The sequence below is a fragment of the Balaenoptera physalus genome (assembly GCF_965194825.1).
Source record: "Balaenoptera physalus genome assembly, chromosome: 14".
In the NCBI taxonomy this organism is placed as follows: Eukaryota; Metazoa; Chordata; class Mammalia; order Artiodactyla; family Balaenopteridae; genus Balaenoptera; species Balaenoptera physalus.
In genome coordinates this window covers 34,169,985-34,189,895 of record NC_138893.1, presented here as the reverse complement: position 1 = coordinate 34,189,895, position 19,911 = coordinate 34,169,985, and positions in this window count along the sequence as shown.

Sequence of the window (19,911 nt, the reverse complement as noted above, 5' to 3'; positions counted from 1 at the left end):
TGGTAGCAACGCAACCGGCCCTGCTTCTGCATGGCCACCCCTGTGCTGTGTAGTGAGAATTCAAGTTGTTCTGACTGAAAGATTGGCAGGTGCTCCCCAGCTGGTAGGGCAGCAGGTGCCCTTTTCTCCCCAGGATTCTTCCACGCAGAGCTCAAGACAGCAGAGACAACAGATTCATTAACTAAATGAGTGACCCGCCACCTGCTTGCCCCGTCCAAGCTCTGCGGGAGTCTGTCTTGGGTTACGAGTGCAGGGAGCAGCTGTGGAGAGGAAGAGACCTTTTGAAGCCCCATGGCCCTGGCATGGGAGTATTTCTGGGCCTCCCCTACCACCTTCCCCCCAATGCTAGGGAGACAGAAAGGAGGGAAGAGTCCCTCTTTGTCAATCAGGAACGCCACCTCCTGGTGCTGGCACCAGAAGAGAGTGCTGAGCCTCTCTCCGGCCCCTGAGCTCAGCCCTGTGACCCAGCCCCAGAGCCCCTGCCTTGCATGCACGGTTTGTGGAGCGCTGTAATTAGTTAATGAACCACCTGAATGATATTTCTCTAGTCGTTCAACCAGCCCCTCTCCTCAGGGTGGTAATTGTATTTGAGGTTATTTTAAAATGTTTCTGTATCCAAATAGAGTTTACATCAGCAGATAGCATGATTAGTAATCCTGCTCTCCCTTGGTGTTTCTAAGCTGTGCTATGAACTGCCTGGTGGTGAGTCGTGCAAAACTGGCTTCTCCAGCCAAGGGACCCTCTTCCTAACCCCAGGGGGGCTTCTCTGCCAGAATATAACCGACCGTCTGAGAGGGGAAGTAGTAAAAGTAACTTCTGGCCAGAATCCAGTTGACCTTGGTTTAGAACAGGTGTTTTCAGAAGAGGTGCTCTGCTAATTTGATCATCGTCTTGAGATGTGAACTCACTCTCCTTTATCTTTACAAGAAAATGTTCTGACACTAATCTCAGACTACCTTCCTTTACCACCTTTTATGGAATTATTAGAGTGATACAGTTAAAAGCATGTACCCCTGCTTACTAAACATCTCCAAGCCTCCATTTCTTTGTCTGTAAAATGGGGATCATGGCAGTGACAGTAACAGGAGTTAACATTTTAGAGCTTATCGTGTGTCAGGCACTGTTCCAAGTATTTTACATGAATTGTCTCACGTGAGCCTCAGGATAACTCCGTGAGATAATATGATTAGGTAATATAACCAGACACCTATGATTACCCTCACTCTTCCTGTCAGGGAATTGAGTAGTGGAGAGGGTCAGTAACTTCTCCAAGATCACTCCCCTGCAAGTAGGAGTGATCCACATTCTGGAGACTGATTCTAGAACCTACGCACTAACCACTCTGCTACTCTGCCTTTTTCATAAGGTTGTGAGGACTCAGTGACATTCACTAAAGAAATATTTACTCTGTGCCAAATACTGTCACGGGTGTTAGAGTTAAGGACAAATTCCCCCACACACCCCCATAGATATCACATCCAAGTAGGGAAGATTATCCATTTAAAGCTTTTAGTGCAACACTCAGGAGAAGGCCAGTGCTCAGTTCCAGGTGTTAGGGCTTTAGAAGTTTCTACATGGTATTTTAGTTATTTATATACACATTTTAATGCTCCTGCTAGATTGTAAATTCCCTGAAGGCAAGATTAAATTCTGATTCCTTTCTATATGTTTTCTAACTCCTTACACATAGTAGGAAGTCAGTAAATATTTGTTGAATTAACAAACCTATAGATGCTGAATGTATGTGAAAGAATTGCAAAAAGTGCTTTATCCATGTATTAATGCAAACGTTTTCAATGAAAAGTTAATCTATAGAGGTAGTTATATCTGAAATGTGTTCAATAGAATTACACACCCATGTCAATTGCTAAGAGGATCAGATTAGAGGTATATAAAATGTTCTTTGAAAACTAACACACCAAACCTAAGTAACATGTCATTGGTATAAACAATACAGAGATGTATTATATCTTTTCTAGGCTTTCAGTGGAGCAGATGCTAATCCTAGGGCATAAAATGTCCCTAGAATGTGGATGAGAACCTACCAACCACACAAGGTAGCAGTGAGTAAATAGTGAGAGTTTACACACAAGCCAATACAAGGGATTTTTTAAATTATTTATTTATTTTTTTGGCTGTGTCGGGTCTTAGTTGCGGCATGCGGGATCTTTTGTTGCAGCGCGTGGGCTTCTCTCTAGTTGTGGTGCATGGGCTCCAGAACATGTGGCCTCAGTAGTTGCGGCACTTGGGCTCTTTAGTTGTGGCACACGGGCTTAGTTGCCCCACAGCATGTGGGATCTTAGTTCCCCAACCAGGGATCCAACCTGCGTTCCCTGCATTGGAACTCAAGATTCTTAACCACTGGACCACCAGGGAAGTCCCTACAAGGAATTTTTATTGTAAGAAACAAAAAGCTGTATTAGTTGTCTATCACTGTATAACATATTACCACATTTTGTGGCTTAAAACAACAGCAAACACTTATTATCTCACACAGTGTCTGTGGGTCAGAAATTTGGGAGCAGCTTAGCTGGAGGTTTCAGCTCAGTGTTTCATGCAGTCAAAATGTCTGCCAAGGGCTTGACTGGGGCAGGAGGATACACTTCCAGGTGACTCACTCACAAGTTGGTGCTGGTTGCTGGTGGGAGGCCTCAGGTCCTCTCCATAAGGGCCTCTCCACAAAGCTGCTTGAGTGTCTTCTCAACATGGTGACTGGCTTCCCCCAGGGGGAGTGATTCAAGAGACTAAGGCAGAATCATCAATGTCTTTAATGTTCTATCTTGAAAGTCACACACCCTCTCTTTTGCAATATCCTATTGGTCACATGAGTCAGCCTTATTCAATGTGGGAGGGGACTATACAAATGCAAGTACCAGGAGGGGATGGTCATGGGGCCATCTCATGATGGGGCCTCAGCCATGAGGCTGGCTACCATGAAGGGAAACTGGAGCTCAGAAATCAAGAACAGTGGCCACAGCCAGGCCTCCCTGAGACAAGAGCTAGAGGGTATCCTGGAGCCAAGGCAGCTCTGGACACTTAGGTAGCAGGCATCCCTAAGTCTTCACTCTTGTTCTCTGCGACTCAGTCACACCTCTGTCTTCTGCCAGTTATTTCTTTTTTTTTTTTTAATTAATAGTAATCTTTTATTTATTTATTTATTTTTATATTTATTTTTGGCTGTGTTGGGTCTTCATTTCTGTGCGAGGGCTTTCTCTAGTTGCGGCAAGCCGGGGCCACTCTTCATCGCGGTGTGCGGGCCTCTTCACTATCGCGGCCTCTTTTGTTGCGGAGCACAGGCTCCAGACGCGCAGGCTCAGTAGTTGTGGCTCACGGGCCTAGTTGCTCCGCGGCATGTGGGATCTTCCCAGACCAGGGCTCGAACCCATGTCCCCTGCATTAGCAGGCAGATTCTCAACCACTGCACCACCAGGGAAGCCCTGCCAGTTGTTTCTATGTTTCTTACTTCACGTTCCTAAAAGCAAAGCTTGAGGGTTCAGTTCATCTTTTTTTCCCAGGTCATTGCAGGTCACATACCAGCCACTGAGTTGGCTTCTGGGGACCCACTCCTAGCCCAGACATTTAGGGGAGTTAAGGTTCACATGGTCCAAAACATAGACACTTTAGCATAGAGTTTAGTCCGTGATCAGAATAGTCTTGCTAAGATGAGACTGGGGGGAGGTGGGGTCAGAGCTCAAGAAGCATAGTCTGCCCAGTATGACTATTGCTCACCAGACACTGTGCTGGACAGATGGGCCACAGATGGGGAGAAAGAAGAAAAATAAATACAAATAAGTTGATCCTTGGCCTCTCTGTTTAAAGAGGAAGATGCCCATAACCAAATAATTATAATTTGTGTATAATAAAGTATACTAGTAGTACCTGGGTCAGGTGGGGAAAGTTTTCTAAGAAGACCCTTCTGCCAGGGTCTTGAAGGATGAGATGGATAGGATCCAGATGAAGAGAAGGGAGAAGGGCATTTCTGTCAGGAAGGAACCCGTATAGGATATTTTGTGGGGAGGTGAGACTCTGTAGTGGGGCTGGCCGGTGGGGTGGATGGGAGGAAAGCTGGCAAGGTCGGCTGGCGTGACACTGCGATGGGTTTGGCGGCTCAGTGAAGAGTTTGGGTTGCTCCCCGAGAGTGGTGGGAAGTTCTCGAAGGTTCTGAAACAGGAATGAGGACTCCTGTGGGTGGCTCCAGGGGCTGAGGCTTCCTTTGAAGGCTTGTTTAAACACACGCGCATCCACCCCCTTCAGGTTCTAGAGCACAGGGGGTTGTGTACGATTTGAGGAAAGCTGTAGTCTCCGTTACGCAGAGACATCCATTCTTGTGAGGAACTAATGACTGCCCCTCTGCTGGTTTCCTTCAATAGCAGCCAAATATAATCCCACAGGCATACAAGTTAAGCAAAGTTTTTTCAGCACCAAGAAGGCCACATCTACATAATGAAAAGATGTCATCAGAAGTCTGCGAAAAGTCTCCCTGTGGACTCCTCATCAAATAACTTGTCATCCTCCTACCAAAAAACCTCCCAACCAATTCAGAAAATAATATTTGGAAAATAACCCTTTTTAGCAGTTCAGGCCCTACCAATAAGCAGCTTACAGCAGACTCACAATTCCTACGTAAGTGAGCAAAGTCCAGAGATGCTAGTCGCAGGTTTTATTATTTAAATGCCCATGGGCCAATTTGACGTCTGGGCTTTCACTCTGTGGTTGCTTTGGTGAAGCCTGGTCCTGCGTAGGGGAACCATTATGCTGCAGAAGCTCCTGGAAGCTGCATGGCCCATGGTTAAGAGCCCGCCTCAGCAGCCAGCCTGCCTGGGCTTATGTCCTGGCTCTGACACTTTCTACTCTGTGACCTTGGGTAAGTTACTTGAGGTCTCGGCACCTCTGTTTCTCATCTGTGAAATAAGAATTGTCTTAGTCTGTTTGGGCTGCTCTAACAAAATAACAGATCGGGTAGCTTATATGAACAGAAATTTATTTCTCACAGTTCTGGAGGCTGCAGTCCAGCATGAAGGCGCCAGTAGGATCCATTCTGGGGAAAGCCCTCTCCATTGTTCACAGCTGGTGCCTTCTCACTTTGTCCTCACGTGGTGGAAGATGGTCAGGGATCTCTCTGGAATCTCTTTCATAAGGCACTGATCCCATTCATGAGGGCTCCACCCTCATGACTTAAGCACCTCCCAAAGACCCCACTTACTACTACCATCATCTTTGGGGCTTAAGATTTCAACATATGAATTTTTTGGGGGGGGACACAAACATTCAAACAGAATGAATTAATCCTCATGGAAAATTATAAGCATCTGTCATACAGCTCCATATAAGTATATGCTGTCATTATTGCCCTAGTATAAATTAATTGATCTGCAACTTTTCTCCCATTAAGCTGTACCTATAAATTTTTTTTGTTTTGAGTTAGCTGTCCCAATCATAATAAATGGCACCAATCATCTGGTTGGGTTCATGGAAGAAACCATCCAATCAATCACCAAGTTCTGTTATTTCTTACTCTTAAGTATATTTTGAGTCTTATCTATTTCTTTCTAGTACATATGCTACATGTGGTAATTAAGCCTACAGGCTTTGGACCCAGAGTGCCCAGGTTCAAATCCTGACTCTCCATTCACCAACTGTGTGACCTTGAGCTAATTTCTTAAACTCTCTGAGCCTCGGCATTCTCTATAAAACAACAAAAATAATGATACCTACTTCATAGGTGTTTGTGAGGATTGAATGAAATCATGCAGGTGCCTGGCACTTAGTTATACATTCAATAAAACCTAATCTTCATTAATATTATCCCTATTCTAGTCCCAGCCATACCATCTCTCACTTAAATGTTCACGTTGGCCTCTTAACTAGTCCCCTGACCTCCAATCTTGCTTTCCTACGAGGCATTCTCCACATGGCAGCTAAACGATTTCCTAAAAACACAAATCTGATCGTGTCACCCATGGCTTAAAATTCTGCAAATGACTCCCATTGCCCTTGGGATAAGAACACACACCCTAGAGAGGCCTTGCTGGTTAACACAGACCTTCACACATACTGCGGAACGGCTCCTCTGTCCAGCTAACTCCTATTCATTCAACAAGGGCCAGCTGATGTGTGACTTCCTCAAAGATGCCTTCCCAACTTTCTGGCTAGGATGGCTGTTCCTTCTTGGTGTTAACAATTGTGACTGAATTCTTATCTGTACAACTTTCATGCCCATGGTCTAGAGTTTGTGTTGTTCACGGAACATCCCCCAAGCTTGGTGTGGTGCCCTGTCCATAGTAACCACTCAATAAATATTTACAGAGTTGCAAATGAATGAACGGACAGATGCGGCATTCCCAGGGAACTAACCCTCTTCTGCAAGTGTCACTCTGCAGAGCCTTGATTCACTTTGCCTTCTTTTGCTCTGTGGGGCAGCGGTGGGGAAAAGGGACCCACTGTTTAAAACCCAGCAGGCTGAGAACAGGTTGTCCTGTCACAGAATCAGAGCAGGAAGGCCCTTTAGAGGCTGGTCATTCAGTCCCCTTCCTTGTTAACACTGCCAGTGACCAAGAGCTCACTCCTAACTGTTAGCACGTTCTTCCCCATCTCAATCTTAATCCCGTCTCCTTAAAAGTTCCCATCCAGGGACTTCCCTGGTGGTCCAGTGGGTAAGACTCTGCGCTCCCAATGCAGGGGGCCCGGGTTCCATACCTGGTCAGGGAACTAGATCCTGCACGCTGCAGTGAAGATCCTGCGTGCTGCAACTAAGACCCAGTGCAGCCTAAATAAATAAATATTAAGGAAAAAAAAAGTTCCCATGTATGTGTGAGACTTTCATTTTCTTCTGTGACTTCTGTATTTTGCAGCTTTTATAGAGTGTATATAAATCGCTTGTGTAATTACAGAGAACACAATAAAAATCTTTAAATTCTAATCACAAAATCTAGTTCTGCTTTTTACACGAACAAGAAAGAAAAAGAGAAAGAAACCTAACTGCTGGCCTCCTCTCCCACATGAGGTTGGTAACTGAGTCCAGCGTGAGCACAGCTTGGCCTCCCTTGTCTTCGGGACCTGCCTGCTATTGGCACGGGCAGTGAGCTGTTAATAACTAGCATATGCTTTTCCCGACTTTCAAATGCACATTTACCAGCCTAGCGCTGTGGGCAAGGAATGCTGTATGGACTCCCAGGGTGCCACCAGGCCTGTCCCAGCGGGTGCAGCCTGCCTCACCACGTTGTAGATGCCATGAAGGCCAACACTACCTGCTCCAGTTCCCAAGCAGGTCTTGGAACCTTGCGGCCGATCAACAGTACAGGATAGCTGGGTGGGTAAAATGAATAAAATTAATCTGGGAAACAGAGACATTTTGGAAAATCATAACAGATTTTCCCCAGGTACAAGTGGGTTAAGCTCTAGCCTCCACTGTATAAGAACAACCCTAAAGAATGCAGAGAAAGAACAGATTAAGACATTGGATGAAATGCTTCATTTATCCTTGAGTTTAAAATTTAAAACACATGTTCAAACAATGGTATATCTTGTATATTATTTATGTACTTAAAAAATAACACTAAAAAAATCTAAACATAAGCAAAGGAAATGCTGCTAATTATTCCTCTCTATTTACTGAGAATAATGCTTCTTTTTGTGAGTGAAGAGTGATAAAAACTAAACCAGTTTGGCCTGTCAGGGTGAAGAATGTGATCTTTAAACACAAACAATAACCCCCAAAATCATAAAACTAAAGAGGCTGAGTTGCCAGAGGGATCCACGGAAAAAATGAAAAGGGCCCTTCAAATTTAACAACCTATTTTGTATAAAATGGGAATGGCTCCAGAGAAATGCCCTGAGAGATTTGTTCTCCACAGCCTCGGAAGGGGAAAGGAAAATGTGTATTTCAAGCACAGCAACAACTAAAGACCGTGTGTCCAGCGGCCAAGAGGTGGTACAGAAACACCCAAGTCAGGAAAAGCTTTGATTCTGTGAGACTCTCTCGAATCTGCTCAACCCTCCCGGAAGGCAGGGAAACCCTGTGTCTCTCTACTTTACCTTTGTATTTCAATCCCTAGCACACAGCAGTAGGTGCTTAATAAATGTGACGGTCCTGGTTCAAGAGCAAGGAGAGATCTGACAACGTGGCAATAATAACGTATCACATTCTACAGTTAACGATGATGTTTTTTAAAAAAACTTATTGGTGTATAGTTGATTTACAATGCTGTGTTAGTTTCAGGTGTACAGCAAAGTGAATCAGTTATACATATACATATATCCACTCTTTTACAGATTCTTTTCCCATATAGGCCATTACAGGGTATTGAGTAGAGTTCCCTGTGCTATAAAGTAGGTCCTTATTAGTTATTTATTTTATATCTAGTAGTGTGTATATGTCAATCCCAATCTCCCAATTTATCCCTCCCCCACTTTCGCCCCTGGTAACCATAAGTTTGTTTTCTGCATCTGTGATTCTATTTCTCTTTTGTAAATAAGTCCATCTGTACCATTTTTTATATTCCACATATAAGCAATAGCATATGATATTTGTCTTTCTCTGTCTGACTTACTTCACTCAGTATGACAATCTCCAGGTCCATCCATGTTGCTGCAAATGGCATTATTTTGGCAGTTAACAATGATTTAATGTTATTTCATTTCCATCTCATCTCTGGGCAGGACTACAGATGTTCTATTTTCTATTTTTCTGCATTGTCTGAATTGTTTATGAGTATGTTTTTTGAAAAGAAAGTAATAAAATTATTTCCCTATTGGGAAAAAGTAATTCTCTTAACCATCATTGCCAATTTCTTGACCCCTTTTGGAACAAGGTTGGGAATTCATTCTTCCATAGATTATAATTCAATACAAGGACAAAGTGAATACATTCACTCCATAAATAAATTTATTCAGCACCAACTTGTGTAACAATTTAGGTAGGCATGGGGAATGTGTATGCTTAAAAAACACCAGTTTATGGCCTAAGAAGGAGTCAGACATTAAACACATACTTCTACTAACAAGGTCCAGTTGCAACTCTGACAACAGTGTGGAAGGTACCTGGAGCCAGGAGCACCTGTGTCTCTGGGATCATTCCCCTGCTTAGGCCCAGCTCCACAGCTTTCCTCTGGCTCTTTCCCCTCCCAGAAGGCCCTTCCTCCCTCTTCCACCTATTCAAACTTGTCCTTGCTTCAGAATCCTGCTCAACTCTCCAGGTCCTGCTCAAGGCCTCCCTGACGGCTGAGGCCCACCTTCCTCCCTCCCCTCAGCATCTCTCTCAGCTTGTGCTAAGTCAGATACTGCCTTGAGGGGCACACAACTCACTAGTAGTTGTATTAGTCAGGGTTCTCCAGAGAAAGAGAAACAACAGAGTCTGTCTGTCTATCTATCTATCTATCTATCACAAGACAGAGGAGAGATGGAGAGAGAAAGAGATATTTATTTTAAGGAATTGATTCACACAATTGCGGAAGGACAAGTCCAAAAGCTTCAGGGTAGGCCAGCAGGCTGGGGACCCAGGAAAGAGTTTTAGTCCAAGTCCAAAGGCAGTCTGCTGGCAGAACTCCCTTTTGCTCAGAGGACATCAGTTTTTGTTCTGATTAAGGCCTTCAAGGATTAGATGAGGTCCACTCACATTATGGAGGGCAATCTGCTTAACTCAAAGTCCACTATTTTTAAACCTTCATCTCATTCAAAATACATCTTTACATAAACATCCAAAATAATGTTTGACCAAGTATCTGGGCACCATGGCCCAGCCAAGTTGACACATACAATTAACCATCACAGTAGCCTTATTTCCCTAACTGGAGTCTACCATCTTGGAAGGCACAGGTCAGCTCTTGCACGTCTGTATCTTCCCACAGGGCCAAGCTCAGGGATTATTGTCAGGAGGTGTTCCATAAATCCCCAAAGAATGGAAGAATAGAACAGCAAGACTTGATAGACCCTCTGGAAGCAACCCTATGCACCTTCTGGAAACAATAGGGATGTGTGACCAACATCTGCTTAATCCCCAGAGTGCAAAACACGTGGCTGCAGAGAAACCAGAAGCATAACCCGGATCCTTTCTCTGTTCTGAAAACAGCTCTTCAGACATACTCAGTTATACCTTCCAAGATAATAACAGATTGAGACAGAACTGGCTGTTCGTTTGAGTTTGAACTCAGCACAGCCCTAGCCGGTGAAGAAAGAACAAAAGAACAACACAAAAGCATGCTCTGGCCTAGGGAGGAATTTCTGAACCTGGTCTCTGACTGTCTTTTTAGGACTTATGTACCTGTTTCAAGCCTCACCTTTCTCCTAAACCTGTTCCGAATTCAAGCAACAAGCTCCCACCTCTTATGCCCTCTCCTGGCCCCCACCAACTTTGATCAGCCCCCTGGAGATAAACTAGGCTCAGAGGAGGGGCCCAGTGCTTTCTCAGACAACTCCCAGTCCAAGCTCAAATGTGCAATTCTAAACCCAGAATCTAGTTTCCAGGCTTCCCCTTGGCTCCTGAGCAGCCTCTTGCTTAGGCTGGAGAAGGAAGAAATCTCAAACAGCTGGAGAGGCAGTAGTTCTTCAAGCCATCCTTCAGGGCCAGTCCTCATCTTCGTGTGCCCCACAATTATCTGATGCCCCTTTAAAATTCCATCTTTCTGCTTCTGTAAAAACCCTTTTCATTCCTCCTCAGTTTCAGCAGAAAAACGGGCAAAGGATAGCTACAGGCTTTTCAAAGAAAAGGAATACTAAATGTCTCTTAAACAGATGAAAAGATGCTCAATAATGCTCATAATAATAGAAATGCAAATTAAAAATACAAAGTGAATATATCAGATAGGCAAAGATCAGAAAGTTAGGTACACAGTCTTGTAAGGTTATGGGGAAACAGGCACTGTGAACACGGCTGGTGCAAGGCTGATCTTTTCTGACCTCTTTGGAGAGCAATTTGGTAAAACATCTCAAATTTTAAAAATGCACTGGTTCAATGACGAAGCACTTTCACCTCCAGGTATTAATAGATGTACTTATACATTCATGCAAAATGATGTGTGCCAGAGAATATACATTGTGGCGTTGTTTGTAATAACAGAAGGCTGGGAACTATCTAAATGTTTATTAAGAGAGGACCAGTTAAATAAATTATAGACTATTGTACAGCCACTTAAGGGAATAAAGAGGGTCTGTGCGGACTGATATGGAAAATTTCACAGGGTATTAAGTGAAAAGAGTAAGGAGGATGCCAGTGCACATGATGTGCTAGTATTTGTGTGTGGGAAGAATGCACATACATGCTGAGAAATGCATGGCAGAATACCCAGTAATCTGGGATTACTGGTTGCAGGCACCTGGGAGCAGGGACTTGGGAGGCTTGGGAACGTTAGAGGAAAGGAGATTTATTTTTTTCTGAGTACTGTTACGGGTTGAATTGTGACCCACAAAATTCATTTGTTGAAGTCCTTACCCTCAGTATCTCAAAATGAGACCTTATTTGGTAATAGGGTCATTGCAGAGGTAATTAGTTAACATGAAGTCATACAGGAGTAGTGTGGGCCCCTAATCCGATGTGCCATGTATCCTTATACAAAGGGGAAATTTGGAAACAGACAGGCACACAGGGAGAACACTGTGAAGATGAAGGCAGAGATTGAAGTGATTCTCAGAAAACCGCTAGAAGCCAGGAGAGAGGCATGGGAACAGATTTTTTTCCCTTGCAGTTCTTAGAAGGTACCACACCTGCAGACACCTTGAACTTGGACTTCTAGCTTCCAAAACTATGAGACAATGCATTTCCATTGTTTTAAACCAACCAGTTTGTGGTACTTTGTTACAGCAGCCCTGGCAAATGAATACAGTATCCTTCGGTACATTTTGAGTTCTGTATCATGCATGTATATTACTGATTAAAATTTTTTTTTTCCGACATAAATGTCCTTTCCTCCCCAAAGCTTTCCCAGACTCATCAGTCTGGGGTGATTTCTCTGTCTTTTGACCTCTGAGAACATCTTAGTCTCTGCAATAACATTTACCATTTTGTGATATGATTTAACTGTTCATGGGGTTCTCACCTCCACAAAAGGGGCTGAGCCGACATTTCATCCATCATTATAGTCCTAGAGACTGGCCCTCAAATGTTTGCTGGAGTGAATGAATAAATAGGTAACTAGTCATTTTTCACTCCCTTCCCCCATTTCTATTACTATTCATTGATTTTTGGCTTGATAAACTATCAATTCATTGATGATTAGTCAGGGTGACATCACTGAAAGATTTGGAGGATTTTGATAGGTGAAAGGAAGAAAACCTCATTTAAAAACATATCCAAATGAGTTGAGAGTTTAGTACTTTTCAGGGAAGACAATTCCAATTGGTTCTGACATCTGTCTACTGTTGAGGACCATTTGTGTTGGGGAAGTGTTTGTTTGGGACTCCACACCGCTCATCCTCTGAAGAGGATTTGTGATAGATCTGTCTTTTGGGGTGTGTGTATTCCATCTGTGTGATCAGTCTCTTTGTTGTCTTGTGTAAAATGGGAAATTCAGGTTCAATTCATTAAAAAAATTTTAGCTATGAAATTATGACTAAAGAAAAAGAAAGATGATTTTTTTTAAACCAATGCGTGGCTACAGTGTTCTTTAGACTCCTGAGAAAACTGATCAAGATAAAAACTCTTTGAAATTTCAAAACTGATTCTTTTTGTATATGCAGTTAGAGAAAGCTAGCTTGATAAAATGCTGTTTTCAGAATTCTGACCCTGAGAGAACAAAAATATGCCTAGGAAAAAGCTTGAGGTTAACTCTTATCGTGTCCTTGAAATACAAACACAGGCCACTTTGCCTGGGACTTCAGTCTTGGGTTAATTAGTAAAACTTCAAGCCAAAAAAAGGGGGGAAGAAAAAGAAGCCTTTTAAAATTGAGTTTGTAAATTTGACTATTCTGACTGTTATTCATAAACTAATAAGTTTAATTGCAATGCCTAATTCATGAAATGTAAAAAGATAAAACAATGAGATCTCTGTTTGTCTGGTTGTATGTATGTCTCAATATGTGTCTTTGTCTGTGGTTAATTTGTAAAGAGCTCTATTTAATTGGCTTTAAAAAAAAATTAGCGGTTACGTATCAAACAAATCTAAATTTACCTACTTTTTGTCTTCTTGCAAGACCAAGAGGGAAACTAAAGATGTTTGGGTTTCTTAAACTCACGTCTTGTACCACATTAAAGAGAAATTGTGCTATGAAAAAATGTATGCTTTTTTTTTTTAATTTTTACTTATTTATTTATTGATTTTTGGCTGCGTTGGGTCTTCATCACTGCGTGCGGGCTTTTCTTTAGTTGTGGCGAGCGGGGGCTACTCTTCGTTGTGGTGCACGGGCTTCTCATTACAGTGGCTTCTCTTGTTGTGGAGCACAGGCTCTAGGCACGTGGGCTTCAGTAGTTGTGGCACGTGGGCTCAGTAGTTGTGGCACACAGGCTTAGTTGCTCCACAGCATGTGAGATCTTCCTGGACCAGGGCTCGAACCCATGTCCCCTGCATTGGCAAGTGGTTTCTTAACCACTGCACCACCAGGGAAGCCCAAAATGTATTCTTTTAGAGGTTATGGAATATGTTCTTAAGTTTGCCAATCAGAAAATACTGATATAACAAATAGTTCAATTACCTGTTTCTTGGTTTTGTTAAGGTTTTTAAGGGTTAAAATTGTAATATGTAAAAATGATAAGGGAAACATTTCATTGTATAAAGCAAGTAGGATATGTGTTGTCAGCGAAGAGAACGTATAAAGAATGGAGATATTTTTGTTAAGGAAAAATGAGGATAAAAATTTTGTCCTACAGTTGGTTGGGTGGGAAAAAAAGGACAAATTTGTATGGATCCAAAAAGTGATAAAAGTTTTGCGAAAAAGAATCTTTGAGAAAAGAATTTTGTATGTTGTCAGGATTAAGTTTAGACTGAATTTAATTAGGTAAATGAATTTTGTTATTAACAGTAAATTGGTAAAAGACTAAATTTGGTTTTCTCTCTCTGTTAAGAAAAAAATTTTTTTCTAAACCAATTAGGATTATTTGGTATGTTTAATTATATGGAAAACATTTGATAACTTTCAGATCATACTGTTGAACTGGGTAAGAAATTTAAAAAAAAATTCTGACCGAACGCTATTGTTTTGTTTCTAACCATACTTTTGACCCTGATGTTCAGGATGGAAAAAATTGTCCAGTGAAGTTGTCACAGAGAATAACTACTCATGATGTGTATCACTGCTGGCTCTAAGTTTACTGCTTAAAGCACATGTACAATGTTTGTGTGAGAATTGGATATAAATGGTGAAGTGTATGGTCTAGAAAGCATTTCCCGATTAACATACGTCTGAGTCTGTTCATGATATCTGATTAGTTTTCCCTCAACGCGGACAAATAGGCAAATATACAAACAAAAAGAGGCCTAGCACCGAGGGACATGAATGGACCCAGAGCAGGCAACTGAGCCATTCTGGCAACGTGGGAAAAATATATTGCGTATCAGTGCTTTCTATGGAAGGAGTTACAATTAAAAGGGGGAAATGATGGAGGAAATTTTCACATATTTAGGTATGGGGAAGTCATTCTGGCTTATACATGATTTAATTTGAACTTCAGGCAAACCAAAACAGCCTGTTTATGGCCTATTAAACAAACATTGTACATCTGCTTTAACCATTAAGAAAAAATACATTCAGAGAATAATACAAAGATGCATCTTGATTATTATCTTCATTGTAAAATGTCTACAGATTTTCAAGTATTTGTCCAGGTACTATGAAAAGGAATTAAGGAGAGAGGTAATGTTCTCATAATACAAAATATGGATGCTAAGCATGGAACTCGAGATTATTTCTAATTCTGTCCATTCTCCAAATTAGGCAGGACTACGCCCCACTTCAGCAAGAAGTAGCCAAGAGCGGTCGTCGCCCCATTCCCTCAAACAGTTGGGGAAAATTGAAACAGAAATGGAACTAAACCCGAGCTCCTCCGCCAAGTTGATGACTAACCCTCTACCCAAAACCTTCTTCCCCTCTTGTTCTGTACCCGTCCCTCCTGAAGATTGAGGAGTATCAAAGAAAAGAGGGCATTGAAACGGAGCAGGACCCTATGGTCCTTGCCGCCCCATGTCCTCAGCCTGCCTTTTGTCTGCGGAAAAACTTTAGCCAAAGAATAAGTTTAATCAGAGAAGTGAAAAAATGCAGAAACAGAGGAAAACAGTCAAAGGAGACCAAATAATAATAGTTTAGTCACTAAACATAGGCAAGGACTTTTAGTTCCTCCTTAAGGGCTATAGATAATATTCTGAGCCACATCCTGCGAGCTGTCTTATAGATACTGAAACCCCGCTAGGTGGAAGAAGTGAACTACATGGTGACCAGACTGTAGCCACGACATAGCTGCCACAATTCCGAGAACTGGCCTCAAAGAAATGGAAACGAACCGACCCTGGAACTGAAGATTAACTGTACCTAAAACAATTGAGATGACGCTGGTCAGACCACCGATGACCAATTTTCAAGATGACTGTCAGAGCTGGCTGTGCTGTTTCTGCATGCAGCCCCCTCCCTCTGTCTATAAAAGCTCTTGCCCCCTGATTGTCGGGGGAGGGGGGAGTCGGTCTTTGGACAGGCGTCCGCCCTCCCCCACTGGTTGCCGGCATCCAAAATGAAGCAAACTTTCCTTTCCACCAACCTGGCCTCTTTATTGGCTTTTGAGTAGTGAGCAGCCGGACCCCACTTTCGGTTGCAGGTTGATTTCTGCCTGGTGGGGAGATGAGGAATCAAGAATGTCTACCTCCCTGCATGGCTGTGCGTGATGAGGGACAAATGAAACAATCTGTCAATCATGCTCCAAAGGGTGGTTCTTATTATGGATTACAGAAGCAACATTTGGGTTAGACAATAAAGACTGATAGTATGGCTGCTGTATTGGTTTCCTAGGGCTGCCTTAACAAAGTATTACAAACTGGGCAGCTTAAAACAACAGAAATTTATTGTCTCTGGGGAGGATCCTTCCTTGTCTCTCCCAGCTTCTGGTGTTTGCTGGCAATCCTTGGCTTGTCGGTGCATCACTCCAATCTGTGCATCACATGGCGTTTTCCCTGCATGTGTGTGTGTCTGTGTGTGTGGCCACATTTTCCTCCTCTTATAAGGACACCTGTCATCGGATTAGGGTCCTCCCTAATCAAGTATGACCTCATCTTAACTTGAATATATCTGCAAAGTAAGGTCCCATTCTGAGGTTCTGGGTAGATATGAATTTGGGGGGAACACTATCCAACCTGGCACAGCTGCTCAGCTGGGACTCACTGAGGATGGAGAAGCAGCAAAAGGCAAAGGCATGTTTAACCTTGTAGTTAAGCACAGGCCATGGAATCAGATTTAATTTCAGATCCTTTTTCTACCTGCTGATCAGCCATGTGAACTTGGGCAAGTTACTCAATATCTCTAAACCCGTTTCCTCCTCTGTGCAATGGGCTTAATGCATCGTAGAACTGCTGAGTGAAATAAATAAGATCAGGTCCTGGTGTGCTTAGCATTATGCCTGATACTTTTTAAAAATTGGCTTTTGGGACTTCCCTGGTGGTCCAGTGGTTAAGACTTCGCTTTCCAATGCAGCGGGTGCGGGTTCGATCCCTGGTCAGGCAGCTAAGAGCCCAGTTGCCTCGCGTCCAAAAAACCAAAATATAAAATAGAAGCAATATTGTAACAAATTCAATAAGGACTTTAAAAATTGTCCACATCAAAAAACAATCTTTAAAATAAAGTTAGCTTTTAACACTAGCATCCCCATTTCCATGGCTCCTGCCATCCTTTCAGGGAAGAACATAGACCGTTAAATAGCAAAGCAGAGTAGTTTATGATGAAAGGCCCAGATGCCTGGAACAGGATGTGCCTGGAACAGGATGTACCTGCCACAGGAGGTCAGAGAGCACAGGGCGGCAGGGCTGGAGCAGGCACAGTCTATAACTTTTAATAACAAACAGATGCATAGTTAGTGCTGAAATCTGAAACTTTGAGCTAAGCCTTATTGATTTTCCCCTCCCCCTCCACAGGGTGTATATCTAGAGCTTATCACTGAGGTCTACACAGCATAACCAGACCAGACATCTCCTATTCATCTCTCTGCTCTACCACCTACTGCCTGTGGCCCCTCCCAATGAACCTGACCATCAAGACATTCAAAAGAGGCCAGAGCTTCCATCCAGGTGGCCCTGGATGCATGTGTTGTTCTCTGATCACATCTCAAAGCAAACAGAAACAACTTGGGATGATCAGCATTTTGCACAGATTGGGGAGAGCTGGCTGTCCTTCTATGCCAGCTCATGAGTTCCATTAGAAATGGATTAAATCATCCAGACACTGAGATCTTTCAGGTGCCATTTTCATTTAGAACTCTCCATTATGGCTGGGCTTGAGTCCCGTCTCTGTGACCTGAGCTGTGAGTCAGCCAGGCCCGTCCACACCATTGACAGGACAGACTGTGATCGTCCACAGCTGTCTGCTGCTGCCCTTGTTTCTCAGCATTCAGAAAATTACGTGCACAGAGCTTCGTTTCTCAATAGTAGCTTTAAATTTTTTTTTCCTTGGTGACTAGTGGGACTAAGCCATTGATTCACTTATTGTATTTATTGAGTGCCTGGTTAAAAGCGTAGGCTCTAGAATCAATTGCCTGAATTTAAATCCCACTACTATAAATCATGAGCTTTGTGACACTGAGCAAGTTACTAAACCTTAATTGCTTCATCTGTAAAGGGAGAATCTTAGTAACACTTACCCATTAGGCTGCTGAGAGGATTGTTCCAGGTTTGGTTCCTCGGGAAGCAGATTGTGAGACAGAAGTTAGCCAGCAGGATTTTATGAAGGGATTCTCTTAAGAGCAACAGGGGTAAGAGGGAGAGCAGAAGGAGAAGCAGAGCTGGGATGCAGTCCCAAGAAAGCAGCAGCCAAACCCAGAGGGCGCTCTGGAGCTGGGAGAGCACGTTAGCCCCTACCCCGAATTGGACCCAAAGGACAGGGCAGTGAAGCCCCTCTGTTGACCAGTCACTGGATCCAGGCTGCCCCTAGAAGGAGGTGTGACCATGTGCAAGGCAGTTTTCTTTAGCTGAGCCAATCCCCAAAGGACACCTGAGATTGGGTTTCCTGCAGTGTTCCCAGCATCTAGGTCCTTCATCCCTGAAAGGGGATCACAGGCTCCATCACAAAGATTAAATGAGATTATCCACATAAAGCTCGTAACACAGTACCTGGCACGCAGTAAATGCTTAATAAGTGGTCGCCATTACAATTGTTGTTGTTTTTATAACTGTTATTTGCCAGGCGCTGTGCTACAGGCTGGGGACTCAGTGTTGATCAAGATTCTGCTCCTGCCCTTAAGAAACTCAATCCATAGCAAATCAGACCATCAAGCAAGCAATTGTAATGCAGTGCACTTGATAGGGTGTCACAGGATTTGTATGGGAGCATCCAGAAGGGACACATGACCCAGACTAGGAAGGCGAAGGAAAGTGATACCAAAGGTGATACCTGGAGATGGAGAGGAAGGAGTCAGCCAGGCAAAGGGAGGGGGAGGCATCGGGGGTGGGGAAGAAGGTTGAGGAAGCAGTGTGCGCATGATGTAGTCCAGCAGGGCCAGCACGGAGTGGGTGCCAGAAAGAGGGGAAGAAGGGTCTGATATACACCAGGCCAAGGAGTGTTGGACTTGGATATAAAGAAGGCAATGGGGAGCCATTAAAGCATACTAAACGGAGAAAGGACATGGCCCATTTGTGCTTGAAAAAAGTCACTCTGGCATCCATTTGGGCAATGGATTGAACATGGACAACATTAGAGGCTGTTTCCAGGGTCCAGATGAGAGATAAGGATGACCTGGACCAGGGTGGTGACAGTGAAGAAAGAGAAGGGTACCCAAAGTCAAGGAATACTGAGGTGGTGAAATCTACAGACTTGGTGACGACTGGATGGTAAGAGAGAAAGGGAAATTCAGGGTCATGTTTAAGCTTCTGATCTGGGCAAGTGAATTCCAGAAGGCCTGGTGTCTTAGTCCATTCAGGCTGCTATAACAGAATAACACAGACTGGGTGGCTTATATACAACAGAAATGTATTTCTCACAGTTCTGGAGGCTGGGAATTCCAAGATCAAGGCACCAGCTGATTCGGTATCTGGTAGGAGCCAGGGGAACAGCTGTATTCTCACTGTGCCTTCACATGGTGGAAGCAAGCAGTGAGAGAGATCTCTGGGGTGTTTTTTATAACAGCACTAAACCCATTCATAAAGGCTCCATCCTCATGACCTAATCACCTCAGAAAGGACCCGCCTCCAAATAGCATCACACTGGGGATTATGTTTCAACATACGAATTTTGGAGGGACACAAACATTCAGTCTATAGCCCCTGGGGAATGCGTGTCCTAAGACCTAGAAGAAAAAAAGCCACCAAGGACAGACATGCCCCTCATTATTCAGCATGGCTCAAAGGAGCTTCTTCCAGGCAGTTCTCCAAGACTTACGGCTCCATTTTAGACAAACCCACTTGAAGCCCCCGGTGGAATATAACTCTCAGAAGCAGCTATGTTAATCCCAGAGGAACCTGCTTCCTCCCTGCTTCTGTCTAGCAAATCAAACAAACAAATAAACAAAACACCAGCAAAGAATACTCTCAGTGTTTAAACGTAGTTGTAGTGGAAAACAAATTGAGCAAAGGAAGAACACAGAGATAAAAATTCACTTTGGAATCAATCTTCAATAAACATCAATATTTATTGAATATGAACTCTGGGCCCAGCCTTGTGCTCAGGGTTTCAGACATAAGGAAGAATAAGAGAGCCACTGACTAGTGCACTTGAGGGTCCAGCTCCTTCAATAGTAATACTTCTTATGGTAAATTACTGCATTGGCATTTGGGTTTATACCTCATTCTCATATGTTTG